Here is a 297-nt window from a genome sequence, read left to right as displayed (position 1 = left end):
TTGCTTGACTGTCTTCTTTTGATTTTAAGTTGTTATGGAGTTTTGTGTTTTTTTTAGACTTCTCTTGATGTTTAAAATTTTAATATAAAACTTCTCCAGAAGCTGGGGCAACTGCAGTGATTTTGTTGTAAAAGGCTTAAGCAGGAGCTTCATTTATTGATAGATTTCTTAGTGCTTTCCCTGGAACGGCAAAGTTTGCAATCAGATACTTGAATGTAGTGTTGGCACCGGAGTGCAAAAAGTGAAAGAGATGAAGAAACTTTGAGTGGAGTCAAAGTGGAAGTGGCTTCTTAATGC

Source organism: Patagioenas fasciata, chromosome 13, assembly GCF_037038585.1.
Source record: "Patagioenas fasciata isolate bPatFas1 chromosome 13, bPatFas1.hap1, whole genome shotgun sequence".
In the NCBI taxonomy this organism is placed as follows: Eukaryota; Metazoa; Chordata; class Aves; order Columbiformes; family Columbidae; genus Patagioenas; species Patagioenas fasciata.
Note: the sequence above shows the minus strand (reverse complement) of the source record.